Raw genomic sequence first — 21,681 nt, 5'->3', positions numbered from 1 at the left:
TGTGGTGCGGTGTGCATGCAAGGACCGACAGCAATCCCAGTGATGTACTTCCTGTCCAGCAGGGAGTATGTCGCTGAATCGGGTAGGAAGGAGGGCAGACCTTTGCAAATGAACCTGTAGACGCACTCTGCCGCATGGGTCATAAGAACTACAGATTTGTGCCGGAATCCAATGACAGGCTGCCATGCCATGGGATTACTGTACTGCACAGTGTGTGGAGCAGCTAAGGAGAGCAGCACACTTAGTAAAGAAACCTTTGGCATGTCATGTTGCCTGTATCCTCTGGTACTTCTTTCCCCAATCAATTGGGAGTTCTCCATCCCTGGAGGGGTCTAAACCTAGATTGAAAAGCCACCTATTAAGTTTGGCATTTACAGTCATGAATCTTTCTTCCTCTGTCACATATTTCTACCTGACGCTTATTACGGGGCTGAGACAAGCCATGTCTCCTGTGGGAGAAAAGTGTTTTGCAAATGTTGTTGTTGTCTCTGGAGATGCCTCTGTTGTCTGTAAATCAAGCATTTGAATTAATAGGTCTGATTCCTAGGGACCTAGTTGGAGAATGGACTAGAAAGGCAGTTTAAAGCGGTATTGTCACCATAAAAATCAAATTTTAACAGCAACTGGTCTGAGTGTATTAAGTGATAAAGATGCCAATCCTGCATTCAAAACTTGCAAAACTTTTTCTGCTGTTATGGTTTGGAGTTATCACATACTTTAGGAGCACTGGCCCTAGTGTCAAACAGTACCAAAGAGTTGAATGCTGGGAGTTCTTTTTATCTATAATACATTCCTCCTCTTCCATTTATTTCCCTGCCTAGCTGCTTATCAGAAACACCCTCTGATTACTTGTGTTTACAAGCAAGGCTGAGGTGACTCAGTGATTGGATGTGTAAATAAAAAAAGACAGTGCAGTTGTTAGTATACACCTCAGTGGGAGTGTCTGAAGACTCTGGGATGAGGGCAGCTAATGAATACACAATGAGCAAGAGAAGGGAGGGGGGAAAACAAGAGTCAGGGAGGATATGATGTCAGATAATTTCTGGAAATAATGGCCCTCTAGAAAATTTATCAAAACATGTGGATTTAAAAATCAAGGAAATTGTACGGAATATCCCTTCTTTTGTAATGGATACTGGGGACGTATTGGCGGGCATCGAGGGGATGCATGTGGAGGAGACTTGGACCCTGGTAGGATTAGATGTAGAATCTCTGTTTACGTCTATCCCCAATGATAAGGGTTTAGAAGCCCTGGGATACTATCTGTTTAGATATTATAAAGAATTTGAGGGACATGCCATCTTTGTTCTCGACTTAATGAGACTAATACTTAATCACAACTTCTTTGATTTTAATGGATCAATTTATAGACAAAAGAGAGGCGTGACTATGGGGGCGGCGTGTTCGCCGGCCTACCCTTGCCTCCACCTAGGATACTGGGAGCAGGAGGTGGTGAGGGGCATGCGTGGGTACGGCGAACACGTCGCCCTTTGGATCAGATACGTGGATGACGTGTTCATGGTTTGGAAGGGATCAGATCTAGAGTTGAAGACTTTTGTCGACGATTTAAACAAAAACGACAGAAATGTATACCTTACTTACACAAGTAGTTCTACCGCAATTTCCTTCCTTGACTTAATGATCAAGAAAACTAATAATACCCTGACTACTAGTTCCTTCAGGAAACCGACTGCAGGCAATACCCTCTTGTCCGCTAGTAGCTCCCACCTCCCCTCACAAAAATGGGTGGTGCCCACAGGACAGTTCCTTCGACTAAGAAGGAACTGTAATAGACTAGAGGATTTCAAAAAAGAGGCAGGTGATTTAAGGAGCAGACTGCGAGCAAGAGGTTATCCTAATAAAATTATCAACACTGCTTATCAAAAAGCGCTAGCTAGGGATAGAAAAGAACTGACTTTTAAAAGAAAAATTGCCTTGGATAGAACTACCACTCCAGCTGATCAAAAAGACCCAATTTGTCGAGTGGTAACTGTGGTGATATATTGGGGTGCTGATGATGTAAGGATAACGGGAACATATTTCTTTCATTTTCTATCGCCTTCAGCTATATATTTTGTCAGAGGTGTAGGCAGGCCAGCCAGTCTGGCTTTTGAAAGGTGTCACCTGGATATGTCTGTATGTAGATTAAAACAGTCATTCAGGGCAGAGATCAAAGGAACTGAAGTGTCTTATTGAATAGACCAGTCACCTTCAATAGGCAAGGAAGGGGCTCATTAGGCCACTAGCAGTCACCTGAGGGAGAACAATAGCAGACAATCTCGGATGTGATTGTCTGTGTCTGTTTACAGGCAATCTTTAGATGTATAGACATTGTAACCTGGGGAAATTGGACTAAGGAAGTCTTTTGTTGGGTGTGTGTACTATAGTGGATGTTGGATCTCTGGAAATCCAATTATGACTGAGGATGTAATTAAATCTAGTCCCCCCCCCCCCCCCCCCCGTCCACACAGGCTGACAGCCTCGAGGCGAATATTTCATTATAAAAAGCAGGGGACAGATACTTCAAATCAGTTCTCTTCTGACGGTAGCGGCAGCTGGACTCCCGGCCCAAGCTAGTGGACTCCTGGTCTAACCAGAATTATGTCCGTCCACAAAAGTCCAAGGTTCTTCTATCTGGATCCCTGTATTTTGGTAAGCAAATTGCTTGGTGTGTATTTTTGTAACTTTTATCTTTGTGACTCTTACTTTTGTAACTTTTTATTTTGTTTTTTTTTTGTAATCTTTTGTATATATTCGGTTCTGCATTGTTCCACTTTTTTCCCTGGAATATTAAATTATTATTTAATAAGCCTGACTTCTGCTGTACTAAACTAACACTTATAGCCTAGAAGAGACTGAAGTGTAACCGTGTATAAGTTTCATGCCTAATTGTACGCTTGAGCAACACTACCGTATGAGATTGTAATTGCATTGTGTGTATGAGGCACTACTGTGTGTGTGGGTGCGTGGCGTTCCCGTATTCGGCCTAAGCGCAAAGCCGACCCGAATACAAAAACACAGAGTGCGCATTGAGCCCTCGACAGCTGAGTGGACGTGTCTAGCAATGGCTAGTGGTGGCAGTGGGAAGTGTTTGAGGGGTCCCAGCCTGGTTTGTAGCTTAAATAAGGCTGTTCCCCGCTTAATCTGGTCAAACCCGCAGTCGGGAACCGTATACGCAGGCGTGCCGCGGGCCGGTTCCTGACATAATTGGCTGGCAGTGGTGGGAACGTTTAGTACATTAGTACGCAGTTTATCTCGCTATTCTGAGTACTAAAGGCTGGAAGCTTGCTAGAAGCAACTAGCCTACAGAAGTCTACTCAGTGCAGAATCTATATACGTTTTTTTTTGTTCAAAGATACACACTTGGTATTTTGCTTTCCCTTCCCCCCTTTTTTCTTTTTCTTTTTTGCAACACGATGGCTCAGAAAGCATCCAGCTATGCAAGGCAAAGCAAAGAGATACTACTCAACCTGTGTGAGCACAAAGGCATCGAGACGGTGAGCGGCCAGACTAAGGAGCAGTTAGTTCGTGCCCTCGAGGAGTATGATGAGGCAGAGCAAGCCCGTGCTTCAACGTCAGCGGATGCAGCTCACGACACGCCAGAGGAGGAATCGCTCCCGCCACAGGATGCGAGTGGAGACGATGTCCTGGATGATCCACCGAACACGGAGATGACATCTCTGGAAGCTGATCTACAGCTACTGAACTCGGCTGATCCTGAACTACGCCTAAAGCTGATCCTACTGCACCGACAGGCAGAGAAGGAACAAGCGGCACAGCGACTCCAGGCCGAGAGGGAACAAGCTGCACAGCGACTCCAGGCCGAGAGGGACATACTCCAGGCCGAGAGGGAACAAGCTGCACAGCGACACCAGGCCGAGAGGGAAAGTGCTGAACGGCGGAACCAGCTGGAGCTGGCTAAACTTCAGCAGCAGAACCGGTCTGCTGGACCTGAAGAACGCGAAGGTGAGCGAGTCCACAGAATCCCCCTGGATAAGTTCCCTGCTATGGACAAGGACTCTGACATAGACACTTTCCTACAGGGGTTTGAAAGGACTTGTCGGCAGTATGGGGTGCCCCGTGAGCAGGGGGCAAGATACCTCACACCAGGGCTGAGAGGCAAGGCCCTGGAGGCGTTTGTGAGTCTCCCCCAGGAGGAAGAAACAGACTTTGAGACAATTAAGAAGGCCATCATTGCGCGATACCACCTCACGCCAGAGGTGTATCGCAAACGTTTCAGGACAGTGCAGCGAGGTCCAAAGGACAGTTACCTGAATCATGCGTGCAACCTGCGCACTGCCTTCCAGCAGTGGTTAAAAGGACTGTCAGTCAAAACCTTGGACGCCCTGCAGGAGCTGATGATAAAAGACCAGTTCCTACACACCTGTCCTGTTGAGGTCCGGCTGTTTGTGCTGGATCGAGAACCCAAGACAGTGGATGAGGCTGCGGAAATGGCCGATTCCTACACCGCCCATAGAGCACCCGAGTCCCGGAGGACTACTACGCCCAGCTGGAGGGGAGAACAGATTGCTAAACCTGTGTCACCCAGCACCCAGAGGAGGCAAGCTGTCTCCTGGATTCAGGCAACCAACTACGGACACTCGGAAATGCTTTGTATGTGACCGGGTGGGTAATATCAGCATGACCTGCCCAGAGAGGAAGAGGGAGGCCCCAAAATCCAGTGAGGCCTCAAACCCCAGGGAAGTCCCAACTGCTTTGTGTGCTATGAGAAATGCCAGTGGCTATGCAGAGAATCTGCAGCTTGTCACGGTTGGGGGTACAATTGCCACTGGGCTGAGAGACACTGGAGCAGAAGTGACTCTCATACATCCCCAGCTTGTGAACCCAGAGCAGTACATACCTGGGAAAATGATTGCTGTCACAGGAATTGGGGGTGTCACCCCAGCAATACCCACCGCCTTGGTCCACCTGGATTGGGGGGCTGGCAGCGGACTGAAAGAAGTTGGGGTAACTGACAAAATCCCCACCAACGTTCTGCTGGGTACTGACCTGGGATGGTTGGTGGCCCCGTATGAGCCTACTCCAAACCCGTGGAGCCCACCTCCCCAGCAGAAGTTCAGGACTCTTGCCTGGTGCTGTTTGATAATGCTGGGCAAGTGGGGAGTGCTGGCGAGGCCCCAGGGGCTACGGACTGTATACTAGGAGCCAGCCCTAGTGATTCTCCAGTGCCTAGGCCTGGAGTGGGACATGTCGATACAAAGAATGCAGAAACTGATGATGTCATTCATGACGCACGGACTATCGAGGTGATCGATGCAGGAACTGTTGAGGCTACTTGTGAAGTGCTGGGTAGCACTGGGTATAATGCGGCAGATAATGTTGATGTGGAATATGATGTTCTAAATGTCAATATGTGTAAGACGGATAATGCTGATGTCATATGTATTGTGCTACATAATGCTGTGTGTAATGTGGGCGCTCCCTCAGCTGCCGTGGTAACCCGCAGCGCTAGCGAGTCTACAGCAGAGGGACTGTCCACTGAAGTGACAAATGTTGCTGGGTCAGCCACATCCAATTCGGAACCTGGCCCTGAGGACCCAGGGGCCTCTCCGTCTGCAGCCTTCCTGGAATGCGTGAAAGGCAGCACTGAGCTCTCTGGGGCTGTTCGATTTGACAGCAGCCTGGAACAGCTCAGGGGTCTGGCCAGCAGGTCACCAGCTGGGAGGGGCGGGCTGAGAGGGTCCTGGGAAGTTATTCCCTCTGAGCTGTCCGAAGTGGAGGAGGCAGACCGGCAGATAATCGTTTCCCAAAGGGAACGAGAGATAGCTCCTGCCACTATAGAGAAAGTGCGTGTAGCGACGGTTGGAACCCTTCCCCAGCTGCAGCACGGTCTCTATGGTTGCGAATTCACGGTCGCCACTGACGGGCATTCCCCTGGTTGGTTACGTCAGGTTGCCAAGGGCAATGACACATTGCAGCAACCTGACCTAGCTTTCCAGTCGTGTAGCTTGGAGCTAACGGACAGGTGGGGAACCCTCCTGAGGATGCTAAAGGGTTACCCCACCCGGCCAGGCCGTCAATGTAGGCTTTGGCAGGATGATTTGTTAGAATCATCTGCCAGCGCCATTCTAAAGAGGGGAGGTGTGGTGATATATTGGGGTGCTGATGATGTAAGGATAACAGGAACATATTTCTTTCATTTTCTATCGCCTTCAGCTATATATTTTGTCAGAGGTGTAGGTAGGCCAGCCAGTCTGGATTTTGAAAGGTGTCACCTGGATATGTCTGTATGTAGATTAAAAAAGTCATTCAGGGCAGAGATCAAAGGAACTGCCAGTGTCTTATTGAATAGACCAGTCACCTTCAATAGGCAAGGAAGGGGCTCATTAGGCCACTAGCAGTCACCTGAGGGAGAACAATAGCAGACAATCTCAGATGTGATTGTCTGTGTCTGTTTACAGGCAATCTTTAGATGTATAGACATTGTAACCTGGGGAAATTGGACTAAGGAAGTCTTTTGTTGGGTGTGTGTACTATAGTGGATGTTGGATCTCTGGAAATCCAATTATAACTGAGGATGTAATTAAATCTAGCCCCCCCCCCCCCCCCGTCCACACAGGCTGACAGCCTTGAGGCGAATATTTCATTATAAAAACTAGGGGACAGATACCTCAAATCAGTTCTCTTCTGACGGTAGCGGCAGCTGGACTCCCGGCCCAAGCTAGTGGACTCCTGGTCTAACCAGAATTGTGTCCATCCACAAAAGTCCAAGGTTCTTCTATCTGGATCCCTGTATTTTGGTAAGCAAATTGCTTGGTGTGTATTTTTGTAACTTTTATCTTTGTAACTCTTACTTTTGTAACTTTTTATTTTTTTGTAATCTTTTGTATATATTCGGTTCTGCATTGTTCCACTTTTTTCCCTGGAATATTAAATTATTATTTAATAAGCCTGACTTCTGCTGTACTAAACTAACACTCATAGCCTAGAAGAGACTGAAGTGTAACCGTGTATAAGTTTCATGCCTAATTGTACGCTTGAGCAACACTACCGTATGAGATTGTAATTGCATTGTGTGTATGAGGCACTTCTGCGCTCGACAGCCGAGTGGGAAGTCTAACAGTATCGTTCGGAACGACTGTTAGTGGTTTTGCTGCACGACAGTGTAACTTGCATTACAAATCAGTGCCTGATTGTGCTGTGTTACTGTACAACTGAACTGTGTGTGTTGGTGCGTGACGTTCCCATATTCGGCCTAAGCGCAAAGCTGACCCGAATACGAAAACACAGAGTGCGCGTTGAGCCCTCGACAGCTGAGTGGACGTGTCTAGCAACGGCTAGTGGTGGCAGTGGGAAGTGTTTCAGGGGTCCCAGCCTGGTTTGTAGCTTAAATAAGGCTGTTCCCCGCTTAATCTGGTCAAACCCGCAGTCGGGAACCGTATTCGCAGGCGTGCCGCGGGCCGGTTCCTGACAGTAACCACCTATGGGGCCCATTATAATGAAATAAGAGGGATTCTACAAAGACATTGGCATTTACTACAACGTGATCCAATTATATCTAAAATTGTGGGCACATATCCACATATTGCGGCAAAAAGAGGGGTGAACCTCAACGACTTATTGGTGAAAAGTGAATTCGGTTGGAATGGGTCAATAAGGAAAAAAGTGGCAAAAATGGAATGCAAAGATGTGGTGATTGAACGATATGTAGACATGTGGAAACGGGAAATACCTTCTATAACCATGATAGTACAAGGTCTTTCTTTGTAAATGATTTTATTTCATGTACAACCCCAAAAGTAATGTATAAAATAAGTTGCCCTTGCAATTTGAGTTATATTGGCAAGACGTACAGACCACTAAATGTAAGAATTGGTGAACACTTGTCTAATATCAGAAGCACCACAACAGACAAGAAAAAATTGAATCCCCTGGCAATGCACTTTAGAACTGTCCATAATTCAGATGTCTCAGGACTTAGAGCAATAGGTATTTATAAGTTAAATATAAGCCCCAGAAGGGGGGACTATGATAAACAATTATTAAGGAAGGAATCTATGTGGATCTACCAATGTGGCAGCTTGTATCCACAAGGTCTAAACAAGGACTTGAATATTAAATCATTCCTATAATGCAATCGAATGCTTCATATGTTGTGCCCTGGAGTGCTGTTCCAAATTTACCCACAAGTTGTCACTATTGCTAAAACATGCGTACAAGCGTACTTTTAATGCGACCCGGCGCAGCTAGAAAATACAGAAGCCCTGCACATACACAGTACGTTTGAGGAAGTCCAATGTGACGAAATGCGTCACGTGCTGTGTGACGCCTGACCCAGGAAGCGGCCTCCGTGGCGTCCGCCGTGCCTCCGCATCCTTCCTCTCGCTCTAGCCGGCTACGCGACATTACTGCCGCATGAGAGGACGTCTCTACTACTAATATTGATACCTGTAAGGTCAATTCTACTTACAGCTCCTAGAGTGTCCGAGCGGATACCTTGCATACACTAGTGGCGGATTGAGCTACCAACACTGGAGTATCCCACTATGAAGGTTCTGAGCAGAAGGTGCACTTAAGGACACGTGAGTGTATTTATGAACGAAGTTAAGGCTGGCACAGTGGTTGAGGTTGGTCTTGTATAGGACCGTAATAGATGCGTACATGCTTAAGGCATAGAGGTTTGCTGGATATATGCAAACGGGGTGACTGAGGTTTATATTAGCTTACTGGATCCCTGGCTGTTACTATTGAAGATTACCTATTTTATGGGCCTGAAGATTTTCTGTGTACACAGTTTAGCTCTGGTGGAATAGGAGTGCACTCCAATCAGGACTAATATGGCCATTTATACTAGGTGTATCTGATTTGTTTTTAGGGGGGGGGGGGGGGGGTTATATATGTCTGTACGTATGTAATTTGCTACTAGATTTCAAATAAAGCCATTTTTTGAATAATTTGCTCTGGGCTCCCCAAATCCACTATTGTCTTATAGAAATTTATATGGGTGAGACGAGTGTTTGAATTTAATGGTTGATATCCCGTTATTTCCACTTTAATATACAGGATATGATGTCAGCATTAGCTTGTCAAGATGGCCACTGCCTAGAATAGGATTTTCTGCTTTTCCTTTATAAAATTCACAGGAATCATTATGTGGATAGCACAATACATCTGTTATGTAAGTAGAAGTAGTATTTATCTACTTATATATGTGTTTTTTTTATTTCTAGGTTAGCATGTGTGTCACTTGTTCTTTAAGAAGTGTTAGAAAAATGTTCAAATGATAATCTTTGAAGGGTAACAAATATTTAAAAGGTTTAAAATAAAAACGTTTTTTTTTTTTAATTCAAAGTCGAATGCAATGAAACTTCAAAGACCTCCCTAGCAAGACGAAGAGACGGCTGCATCTTATCTATATATTGACACAGATTAAACAATATATCTTGCCAAATACCGGTATATTCCACTTGAAGGACACAGTTAATGCCTCCTTCTGTCCACTGCTGAGTATGTGGACCCGGCTGCAAAATAGACAGCTGCTCTCTCTCTGCTACACTAATAACACTGGACAGGCCCCAGGAATCCTGAAAGGCATGTATCCTACATATGTGCCAAGGTTCAAAAATATACCAATAGCTCCGTCATACCAAAAACTACTTAAAGCCACAGTTGCAGGCTAATACTGACCTCACACTAGTTCATTAACAGATTTTTTTAATTAAATTAGATTATTTTGAAGTTGTCAACTTGGATAAACAGACTTAGCAAGTTACATAACTCTTTGCTGTTATGTGTGATTTTATAAAAGTATTCATTAATTATGTTCACTAATGTCGTGGCTTATTATTGTAAGGTAAACTGAGCTTGTAGGAACTATTGCCTATTTTGGCTGAGATGTTTATTAGGCAATGGGCTTTCTGGGGAGAGCTCATTGTAATTATATGACATCACCCACTTTTTAACCTATACACACACATATATATATATATATATATATATATATATATATATATATATATATATACACATATATATGTGTGTGTGTGTGTGTGTGTGTGTGTGAGATATCGCAACGTTTAATTTCAATACATTTTAAATATGTGTAAACTGCTATTAGGTATATGATGATATACTGTGTATATAGCCATTTGTGGTACATACTGTATATTATACGGATGTGTTAGAAATGGGTGCTATTTTTATATATTGCATATTATATATTATATATATGTACATATGTATACATTTATTGTGTATCGACCTGAGGAAATGGGTTAGTACCTGTGAAGTGCGTTGACTATCTGTGTTTTGGATAACATATTTTCCAGTTGAACTTCTGAAGAGGTAAGAGAACACCTCTCTTTTTTATGATTTTTATGCCAATAGAAAACTATTCTTTACTTCTCTGGGTGCCCCATGCCCACAAAATTCATTAATTATGTTCAACTCCAATAATGTGGCTCTAGATATTTATTGAATATAAAACAAAATGGATTGCCTACAAAGCAGAACAACAGCTGTTTTAGGGAAAACAAATATTCTGGTAACAGATGGAAAATTACAGGGTTGATTCATTAAGCTTTATGAGTACTTTAACGTATATTTTATCACATATTTTACAGTTATCTCATGATTCTCTAACATTAAAACCCGAGTAAACACCAATCTATTTAGTGTAAATAATTATAGGTACTGCTAGCTAGTGTGCAGCTGTTGGGCGCAGCGCAGGTTTAGTGGGAAGTGTGTGTGAGAGGTTGTGGGTAGATCGCATTGAGAATGGTAATGTGCTACATTTATTTATTTTTTAATTCTAAGATGGCAGGGAGGGGTAGAGTAACAACATAGTTTATAATGCTAACCTGCTTGTAAATATGGTTGCATGGGGCAGGGCGTAGACAGACTCATAATGAGGGAAGAATCTTTATTAAGTACAACATGATTAAAAACACTTAAGATCAAGTACAGAGGGGCACTCCATAATAACAGTCAATTGTCACATGCAAATTAACAACATATGTCCAAATAACCCCGCACAATATCACCAATATAAATAAATATTACAATATTGAAACAGTAACCATGTATATAGGAAACTATAAAAAAGGATGATGTTTCCCCGAGTAAGTAGACCAGCACAGTGATCAATACAGTGAATAAAAAGTGCATGTAGTAGTGCATATAGAACGTAGGAGGATGGAAAGTAATGTGGAAAGCCATCCACAATGTAACAGTATACATGTGGAAAAACGTGTAGATGAAATGCCAGTGAGAGCTGAGCAAAGAGTGAGACAATAAAAACAAGGGTGTATAAGGCTGGAGCTTACCGAGGTGTGTTTGAGCAGGGCAAAGGAAGGGAGTGCCCCCGTGATTGCCATCGCGATTCGCTGCCTGCAATGTGCAGCTTCGTCTGGGCATAAGGACCTGTATGCTAGCCGGCGTTTTATGTCACCAAGGACCTTAGTGGGCGGGGACTGGGGAATCCCTATTCAACCAATGTATGTGCGCGGCCGCGCACAATGAGGAGACAGAAGCGGCGTCATCAGACGCCATACCACTTCCTCAAGCTATCCTAAAGGAGCCTGGGAGTCGTAGTTAAAGAAGGATTGTAAGAGCCGGATATTAAAAGAAAGCGTACTTATACACGTATAATAATAGCACAGATTATGAAACACAAATTATAAAATACCTATACTAAGAAGACTAATACATTATTTGTAACATGGATAATCATTACAATATAACCATATAAACGTAATTGGTCACACATGTTGCTATCTTGTGGCGAAAATCAAGTAATACATCAGTGCATATATATATATATATATATATATATATATATATATATATATATATATATATATATAAGCAGCAGCATAGTAAGGAGATCCACAGAAATCACACAAAAGTGGCGAGGCTTGTCAAAAAAATGTCCAGGGCAGCATCTTGTAGGGGAATATTCAGTCATGTGGAATGTGGAGTATGCAAAGATCTAAAAAATTATACAAAACACAGTTTTTTAGATACAAACAATTATTTAATGATTATGGGAACCACAATTAATAAAGTTTCCTACATTATGCCAAGTACTAAGCACCAGTACATATAGATCACGTGATGTGATCCCACCTATAACTCAATAAGCCGACAAAATACACGAATGGTGCCCAAAGAAAACGGGCATGGGACTACTTACTTATCCCTGCCCGACCGCTTCTACATGAGTAAAGCTAAGACACCACCCAAGTGTACACTGCAACAACAACATGGCCAGAAAACGACCCACTCAACAAGGGTCAAGTCTGTGGTAAGCACGCGTGGTCAATGTAAAAAAACAAGAAATGAGAAGTCCTCATTAAGACCTACCGGCGATTTCGAACCCAAGTCGAAGATCCATTTTGTTTCATGTCTCAGAAGTGATGAGACTACATTGCCACCCCTAGAAGACAAAAATAATCGTTTTAATCCACAGACAGTCCAACCAGTTGTGAGGCCCCCATGTACTTTTAAGGCATGGTCTGCTACTGGGGTAAGAGGTTTATCCTCTTCAAAATCTCTCTCTGCCAAATGTATGGTAGAGAGGTGTTTCTGAATACGTGTTTTCAATTTATTTTTAGTTTACCCCACATAATAAAGATTACAAGAACACCTTAGTAGGTAAATAACTGCTTCTCTTTGGCAATTAATAAACTCCTCTATTCGATGCATTCTCCGTGTTTTTGGACTCATTACTTCCTTGGTAGGCTTCATCATGGGACATATACTACAACGACCACAGGGAAAGCTGCCCTTGATTTCCCGTCGTACAGTAGATGATTGTTGGAAATGACTCCTACATAAACGGTCTTTTAATGTGGGTGCTTTCTTGGCCGTGACTGCAGGTTTAGTGGAGATACATTTTCCCAACACTGGATCAGTATGTAAGATAGGCCAATGTTTAGTCAATATACTTCTCAAATCATCCCACCTCGTGTTGAAAGGGGTACAGAGTCTTACCATAGTGTTGGTTGTCTTTCTTTTTCCATATAGCAACTCTTCTCTCTTGGAGTGTTTCGCTCTTTGATAAGCTTGTTTGATCGTACGTCTGGGATAGCCTCTCTGCAAGAACCTTATCCTAAGATCTTCATCCTGTCGTTCAAATTCCAACTCATCTGAGCAGTTCCTACGAATCCGCAGAAACTGTCCCGTGGGAATATTATTTTTCAGTTGTTTCGTATGAAAAGATCCATAATGTAACAGGCTGTTAACAGCAGTCGTCTTACGGAACAGGGTACTTTAATCATGTTGTACTTAATAAAGGTGTTTCATATTTTTGCTTTTATGGGTTGAGTGGTGCAGTTTTTTATGGAACTACTTGTTCTTGTAGCGTTTTCAGGTGTATTTTGGTTCCTTTCTGAACACTCCCTATTTACTTATCCATATTTTATGGTTTTGTGGATGGTGCTCGCCTACCTTCTTGTTGCTTTAATATATGACTTATGACCTTAGCTTGGTCTTTTCTAGGGCTACAGCACATCCCTGGATTATTCTTTAACCTATACTTGCTACTGGATGGTCATTACATGTTGCGATTTGAATACAACTTAATATGGAGGCATTGAATCGCCTGGAAAGAGGCTGGAGTTCCCAGCTGAATTAGATCTTTGGCGGCAGCTTAGTGGAGGAGGACTCTAGATTTTCACCTGATTTCAGAAAATTGTGCAATGATATAAAGGGTGCACATGCGGAATATGTCAGACTGTGGTGGAATGCTCACAGTCTGGAGAATTATAAGAGGGAAGGAATCTTCCCTAGAGGCCTCAGGGTCCAGATCTTTCCCTCCTGGGAAGTATCTGAACAGGTGAGGAAGGATTGGGAACTGGGGCTGGGTAGATGTTCTATTATTATTATCGACATGCTTTTGAAACATGACAAGGAACTTTTACCTAAGCTCAAGGACAGGATTAACAACCTACTACTACTTAATCCTGTGTCTCCCACTGGAGCAAAGGGCCTCAACAAATGTGTGCCACCGGTTTCTGTCCTGGGCAATTTTTTCTATCTCAGTCCATGTTGCCCCTGCCTTCTTTATTTCTTCCTCTACACTTCTTCTCCAGGTTATCTTTGGTCTTCCTCTTTTTCTGCTGCCTTGAGGATTCCATTTTAAGGCTTCTTTCTCAATTGACTTGTCCTTGCGAAGAGTATGGCCAATCCATCTCCACTTTCTGCGTTTGATCTGCACGTCCACTTGTTGTTCTTGGGTTCTTTCCCACAACTCTTTATTTGAAATTACATTTGGCCACCAGATATTTAGTATTCTTCGAAGGCAGCGGTTTATAAAGGTTTGGAGGCTTTTTGTTATCTCTGCTGTCACCTTCCATGTCTCACATCCATACAGGAGGACTGTCTTCACATTACTTTGGAATATTCTCAGTTTGGTTTTTGTGGAAATATCATGGGATCTCCAAATTTGGTACAGTTGTATGAAGGCTGCATTTGCCTAGTAGATGGGCTAACTTTATTTCCATATGCTGGAAACTTTGTGAGAGTAAGCATATATCATCTGCAAAGTCGAGATCCTATTAACAACCTGCTGTCCCAATTAAATAAATTTGACAGTGTCAGATTTGTTCAACCCTTTCTTAAACAACTTGACAAGGATGTACAGCAAGTGGAAAAGGTGACTATTGAAAATAAAAAGACAAAATTAACACGAGACAGAAATGATTATGCATCAGGAAAGGCCTTTAAATTGAGACATCAAGGCAATAGAAAGGGCCAGGGATTCGACCGTCCAAGACGTTCCAGAAGGCCAAGGAAACCTAAACAGGGTGATCCCAAGCAGCCAATATCTAATATCCCACAGTACACATCATGTTCTGAGACAAGTACTGATTTTTTTAGAAACAGAAAGCGAGGCAGAAGGGGCGGCCGCGCTTATAAAAGGAAGAGGGATAGACAGCCCCGGGGACTTCACCAACAAGAGGAGGAAACTGAACGTGAGCCCAGGGGAAGTGAGGAGATAAATGCACTACAGGTTGTCAACCTGACTGATTACCAACTTAGTTCCGCCCAGTTAAGTGTCTTGCAAAAGGGCCTTAATTTTTCACCTACTAAAAATATGGACATTTTTGAAGTTGTCAAGGATTTGTATCTGTTCTGCCGTAGACTGGCCCTGAAACGTTTATACTATCAGGAGGATAATGAATTGGACGCACGTACCCAACAAATTGTCGACTTGCCTGATGAAAATGATAGACAAGTATTGGAGGACCTTATGGATTTGCTCAATGAGAATGAGCACCGTCCTGGCTCTGATGGAGAACAAACTACTAGAGGTAGGTTTAAACCGAGATCTACTTTTTTACCTAACCTATCACTTTTTCCACCTATTAAAATATTCTTTGATTTAGTGGTTCATGACATAGAGAGATTGAATGTACAGTGTCCATACTCGTCCAACTTGACTAAAGAGGAGTACAGAGCTGTCAGAGAATTGGCCAGTCGGGATGACTTCATCATCCGTGAGGCAGACAAGGGTGGTAATATTGTTCTATGGTCGACACATGATTATCTGAGGGAGGTTAAGAGACAGTTGAGTAATAGAAGATATTATAGACGCCTTACCAGTAATCCTACAACAGTTTTTAATGCCCAACTTAATCATCTATTAGATGGTGCACGAGATAGAGGTCTGATCTCACAAAAGGAAAAAGCTTTTTTGACAGTGAAGGAACTGGTTATCCCTACTTTTTATTTATTATCTAAAGTTCATAAAAATCTGGAGCATCCACCCGGACGCCCGATTGTTTCAGGGATCAGGAGTCTGATTAAAAAGGGGTGCAGTTTCTTAGACTTCTTTCTTCAGGAGCATGTAGTTACTTTAGACTCATATGTCCGGGATTCGCTGGATCTGATTACGAAACTTAATTATGTTTCTGTACCCACAGGAACTCGTTTTATATCTCTTGACGTTGAGTCTCTTTATACGAACATTCAACATGGGGATGCGCGTCGTGCAGTTCAATATTTTCTATCTATGACCACCACAGGTAGAGCAGAATTTAATTCTTTTTTGATTGACCTTTTGGATTTCATATTGGCCCACAACTTTTTTGTGTTCGATGGACAATTTTATTTACAGACCCATGGTATTTCCATGGGTGCGAAATGCGCTCCCGCCATTGCCAATTTATTTTTGGGGTGGTGGGAGCGAGAGACAGTGTGGGGCCCTTCGATGGAACGGTACCACCCCAACATTTTGGGGTAGTATCGTTTCATTGATGATATATTGATATTGTGGGAGGGCCCAGAACAATTGGCGCAGGAATTCATTTGCAAATTGGGACAGAATGACAATAATATTGTATTGACCTCCAACATCTCCTCTATCTCTGTGGATTTTCTGGACTTGCACCTTTATTTTACAGAAACTGGACAGATTGGAAGTACCCTGTTCCGTAAGACGACTGCTGTTAACAGCCTGTTACATTATGGATCTTTTCATACGAAACAACTGAAAAATAATATTCCCACGGGACAGTTTCTGCGGATTCGTAGGAACTGCTCAGATGAGTTGGAATTTGAACGACAGGCTGAAGATCTTAGGATAAGGTTATATGGAAATAGAAAGACAACCAACACTATGGTAAAACTCTGTACCCCTTTCAACACGAGGTGGGATGATTTGAGAAGTATATTGACTAAACATTGGCCTATCTTACATACTGATCTAGTGTTGGGAAAATTTATCTCCACTAAACCTGCAGTCACGGCCAAGAAAGCACCCACATTAAAAGACCGTTTATGTAGGAGTCATTTCCAACAATCATCTACTGTACAACGGGATATCAAGGGCAGCTTTCCCTGTGGTCACTGTAGTATATGTCCCATGATGAAGCCTACCAAGGAAGTAATGAGTCCAAAAACACGGAGTATGCATCGAATAGAAGAGTTTATTAATTGCCAAACAGAAGCAGTTATTTACCTACTAAGGTGCCCATGTAATCTTTATTATGTGGTGTAAACTAAAAATAAATTGAAAACACGTATTCAGAAACACCTCTCTACCATACATTTGGCAGAGAGAGATTTTGAAGAGGGTAAACCTCTTACCCCAGTAGCAGATCATGCCTTAAAAGTACATGGGGGCCTCACAACTGGTTGGACTGTCTGTTGATTAAAATGATTATTTTTGTCTTCTAGGAGTGGCAATGTAGTCTCATTACTTCTGAGACATGAAACAAAATGGATCTTCGACTTGGTTCGAAATTGCCGGTAGGTCTTAATTAGGACTTCTCATTTCTTGTTTTTTTACATTGACCACGCGTGCTTACCAGACTTGACCCTTGGTGAGTGGGTCGTTTTCTGGCCATGTTGTTGTTGCAGTGTACACTTGGGTGGTGTCTTAGCTTTATTCATGTAGAAGCGGTCGGGCAGGGATAAGTAAGTAGTCCCATGCCCGTTTTCTTTGGGCACCATTCGTGTATTTTGTCGGCTTATTGAGTTATAGGTGGGATCACATCACGTGATCTATATGTACTGGTGCTTAGTACTTGGCATAATGTAGGAAACTTTATTAATTGTGGTTCCCATAATCATTAAATAATCGTTTGTATCTAAAAAACTGTGTTTTGTATAATTTTTTAGATCTTTGCATACTCCACAGTCCACATGACTGAATATTCCCCTACAAGATGCTGCCCTGGACATTTTTTTTGACAAGCCTCGCCACTTTTGTGTGATTTCTGTGGATCTCCTTACTATGCTGCTGCTTATATATATATATATATATATATATATATATATATATATATATATATATATATATATATATATATATATATATATATATATATATATGTATATGTGTATTGATATATTACTTGATTTTCGCCACAAGATGGCAACATGTGTGACCAATTACGTTTATATGGTTATATTGTAATGATTATCCATGTTACAAATAATGTATTAGTCTTCTTAGTATAGGTATTTGAATAATTTGTGTTTAAAATCCTGTGATATTATTATACGTGGATAAGTACGCTTTCTTTTAATATCCGGCTCTTACAATCCTTCTTTAACTACGACTCCCAGGCTCCTTTAGAATAGCTTGAGGAAGTGGTACGGCGTCTGATGACACCGCTTCCGCCTCCTCGTTGTGCGCGGCCGCGCACATACATTGATTGAATAGGGATTCCCCAGTCCCCGCCCACTAAGGTCCTTGGTGACATAAAACGCCGGCTAGCACCTCTTCACCCCCGGGTGAAGAGGCGCACCCCTCCAAAGGTTTTAATGTGTGGTCTCAATTGAATTGCCTGTGTCCAAATTGAAGTGAAGCATGGCCTAAAAGAATGAAGTATCGTAATAGGTCAGCCTATGCTTATCCCTCAAATAAAAGGCAGCTTGTCCCCCAAAATATGTAACCAGGTAGCAGAATGTCACATAGATAAAAACTAGAATCTGTATGGAGAACACCAAGGATGCTATGAAGAAGCGCCGCCAGTAAGAGGCACCCATGGCACATGCAGTACCTGCATACCTGTAGACACACCAGCCAACAGAAGATAACACACAAGCCAGCTGAGGGGACTCCGCCTAGTTATGTTTAGGGAACACTTTTCCTTTTTATGTGAAATGCTGTCTAGATATTTGAATGTGGGGAGGAAATGCTGCCCACTTGTGTTTCTAATATATATATATATATATATATATATATATATATATATATATATATATATATATATATATATATATATATATATATATATATATTGTTATTGGGAGCCTTGTTTTGGGGGAGTGAATGCTGCCTTAAGCCCTGGGCACACTGATGCCTTGCAGAGCGAATTTCAACAACACCCAGGCCCTTAATGAGTTACACTACTGCTAAGTTTATGTACATTTGGCCCCACCTATTACCATGCACAGCCCCCACTACACAGCCATGCCTATTTTTTTTCTCTAACCTGGTGCCCCAAATCTCAGAGGATCCTAGCAACACCCGTGGCTGTATTTCATAACCATACTATCAGTATGGACAGGGCAGGGCCGGTTGTAGACTTTTTGCTGCCTGAGGCAAACTTGTGAGGGTGAGTGCCCCCTCCCCCCCCCCTGCCCCAATTTGAAATGATAGCACAGCACCCGATAATTTACTCTGCTTCATCTAATGCTCTCATATGGCATGCTGCAGCCAAAACACAATAGCACCCCAGCTGGCTGTGAGTCTGTGACAAACAACTGCTCACCCCAAGCCAGTCGGCCGTCCGCCATTCCTCCTCAGTCAGGACAGCAGTTCCGCCTCCTCCCTTCCCTTCTGTGCAAGTCAAATGAAACACTGCTGCTCTCCTGCCTCGCCCCTCCTCACTCACTGTCAGACTCCTCACACAGCACAAGAAGCTGCTTTTCCCCAATGATGACCTCTTCACCTCGCTTGCTCTCCTCTCACGTCTCCTCATACTCTGACTGCATGCTGTTAGTGTAAACACAGTACAAACATACTGCCCCTGTAATCTCTGCACCTGTAATCATTGTTTCATGAGAGAACCGGCCCTGGGAAGTGGGTTGGGTGGAGAGTAGTGTGTCTGTTGGATAGGCATCACTAGCAGGTGGGGTCATTGTTTCTTTTTTTTTTACTAGTAAAAATTTCTATTGAATTATTTCTATTGAATATATAAACATGAGAGAAAGGGAGAAAGAAACAACAACATTACATTATCTTGTCACTGTATGCAAATTAGCCATCAGTTCATATATATGAATATGGATATATTTCCCACCAATGCCATACTTTACTATATTTTTCTTACAGCCTCTACATTCTACTATGATGAAGGCATACATAGATGTGGGAGTAGTACTTAACCATTTGCAGATAATTCATTTACGAGCACAAAAGGACAGCAAGCACACATAGTATAATTTCTTTTTGACAACATTTTGGGAATTCTGTTGTCTCCCTATAAGGACCCTTACCTATTCCTGCAATGGATTAAAGTGAAAGAAGAAGAAAAACCTAGCATAATTTAAACAGATTATAATAAAAAAGACATTTCCTGTAAAAAAAAATTACATTCTCTTACTGTTCCACTTCATAATGCACATCAAACAAGCTGTCCCAAGCATTGTATAATCCTCTGGGGTCTTCTGTCAACCTTGATTGAAAATCAAAGAAAGAAAACAGCAAAAAATAAATCAACATAAGCAAGGAAGAATTTTAAAGCACAATAAAAAACTTTACAGTACATGTTTTGAGAAAAAAAATACACCTCATTCAATTAATAGCATTTTAGATATGGCCAGTAGACTAACCTAAGATGAGTGCCTTAGAGGCAAGAACCCCAAAGAAACCCATACTCATGTCTTAACTTTCTTACCACCAGTGTTAATGGCCAAAGCAAAGAATGTGTTATTATATTGAATAAACATTGTTTTATCCTTTTTAAGTGACCTTTGGTTGAAAAAAATGAACAAGAATCTAATACAGATATTCCATAATAATCTACAAGATTACTGCCACAAGGATCTAGGTAAAAGCCATTCTGCTTAGAGATGGTCAATCAGATGTTAGTTTTATGTTAATTTTATGCTAGTTTATACATTCTGGAATTCCATGCTGTATATATTTGCATAAAATTAACATACAGTTTACATCACCTCAAAATTATCAGCATCTTACTAACTATTTCTAGTTTTACTATATGTGAGGGACAAAAGAGCGATTTTGCAATAGACTCAATAACAACAGTTATAATTTCTGGAAGGAAGAAGATGCACAATAAAGACTTCACAATGTTATGAGCTATTTTAATTGAACAAATTCCATGAGATATTCGTATTGGGTTCTGAAACTAGGCACATTAATGCCTGAAAGGTAAGATGGAAGTAGAGTTTGGCACATCTGTTTAGATGATTATTTAAATTAATTATCTCTGAGATACCAATCGACTAGAGATGCTCAATGACATGCTAATCAATTCAAGTTGATGCAAGTGTTATGCAAATGTATGCAGATTGGAACTGGAGCGACTAAATGCAGTAGAGGATCATTTTGATGGGTCCTACTCCAAGCCACATACATTTTCAAGAAATTGACATTAAACTTTACATCAACTCAAAATTATTAGCAGAAAAGTTTAAAAGAGACAGGAGAAGCGCCTCCACCCTTCCAAATTTTTAACTTATCACAATGCTTGGGAGAGGGCTATCATTTGTCCTAGTAAACTATCCAACCTCTATTGGGCTATGTATCAACCTGAACATCTTTGTGCAGAAACTAACACCTAAAGTGGAACTAAACTCAGAATGTATTCTCTGCTGTAAAAGATTACCTTTATGGACAAAAAAAATAAATCTTCATTACAGTTTATGGAAATCCAGAAAAACAGAGTTTACTAGTTAGTTTCAGTTTGCAGGTAGCACTGAAGTGGTTAAGCCTCAGTGTTTGCTGTATGGGGAGAGTGTTCCTGCCGATAAGAACTAATTAGACACCTTGATCTGGCTAAAAAAGCACAGGAACAAAGCACAGTGTATTTCTTCAGAAACGATGTGTGGAATAAAGACTTTTCATTGTGTGCTGTGCAAATGTTCGGTTCTGCTTTTCAAAGTTTTTTTCGCTACAGACAAACCCAGACACAGTAAAAATGGACATCTGTGAACTATCCCTAGGAAGGCACAGGCCTGTTCTGCCTGTTTGCTCATCCACTGCCATCCATTTTGGCAAACAGTTCAACAGAGGACTTA

The 21,681-nt window shown here is 42.1% G+C and overlaps 1 protein-coding gene across 2 annotated transcripts in view; it reads right to left on the bottom strand.

Moving 5' to 3' along the window:
• The window catches only part of LOC137546613 (delta-type opioid receptor-like), a 146,807-nt gene extending 126,751 nt beyond the window's left edge, over positions 1–20,056 (bottom strand). The window contains exon 1 of one of the 2 annotated variants that reach the window (XM_068269277.1): positions 20,022–20,056. The gene's annotated coding sequence lies outside the window, so the exon portion shown is untranslated. The remainder of the gene's footprint in view (positions 1–20,021) is intronic. The other variant, XM_068269274.1, reaches the window with a different exon arrangement.
• Positions 20,057–21,681: the final 1,625 nt, after the last annotated feature.

This window comes from Hyperolius riggenbachi, chromosome 2 (assembly GCF_040937935.1).
Source record: "Hyperolius riggenbachi isolate aHypRig1 chromosome 2, aHypRig1.pri, whole genome shotgun sequence".
NCBI lineage: Eukaryota > Metazoa > Chordata > Amphibia > Anura > Hyperoliidae > Hyperolius > Hyperolius riggenbachi.
The sequence above is the reverse complement of the archived record's forward strand: the minus strand, read 5'-3'. Positions and strand labels throughout refer to the sequence as shown.